The following is a 641-nucleotide window of genomic DNA, read 5'->3' as shown; positions in this document are numbered from 1 at the left end:
AATTTTGCTTTTTAAAATTTCCCCGATACTAGCACAAAACGCGCACTATTTCAGAGAAAATATACTCATATAGTTCTTCACTTTGATAATTTTCTCAGCGTAAGCAACGTCGTTGGACCGTTTATCCGTCGGGCACACTTCGTAAGCCGGTTAATGGAGATGAATTTTCCACTTGAAAGCAAGTTTGTCGAGCCATGTAGGAGACTGGAGCAGACCTTTGCATGTAGCCCAAGCAAGGGTTTAGATGGTGACGCTGATTTTAACATGGACAATCGTCGGAGATTTTTAGAGGAAATTCAAGAGAAGGAAGTGGAAGTAAATGCTGTCCCTGTAGCAATGAGGTTTGTTGATTGGCGTTTTTACTGCTTGCTTAGCTCACCTGTTGTAAGACAGTTGGGGAACATTTGCAAGAATATACGTAGCTATGTTATATACGTGCATTTAGGCCTGTATGGGGAAAAATGTATTGAGGCTGAGCGACATATTTCCTTGTACAGCATGATCAAATATTAATGTCATAATGTTTAATTCTCAAACTCGGAGCGAGCAAATTTTGACCGGTGCCATATATAAAATCAATTTTGTCTTTACACAGTTATTTAGGTGTTGCTTTTACATCTTTACACAGATGTATAGGTATT

This window comes from Xenia sp. Carnegie-2017, unplaced genomic scaffold (genome assembly GCF_021976095.1).
Source record: "Xenia sp. Carnegie-2017 unplaced genomic scaffold, XeniaSp_v1 HiC_scaffold_29, whole genome shotgun sequence".
Lineage (NCBI taxonomy): Eukaryota > Metazoa > Cnidaria > Anthozoa > Malacalcyonacea > Xeniidae > Xenia > Xenia sp. Carnegie-2017.
Note: the sequence above shows the minus strand (reverse complement) of the source record.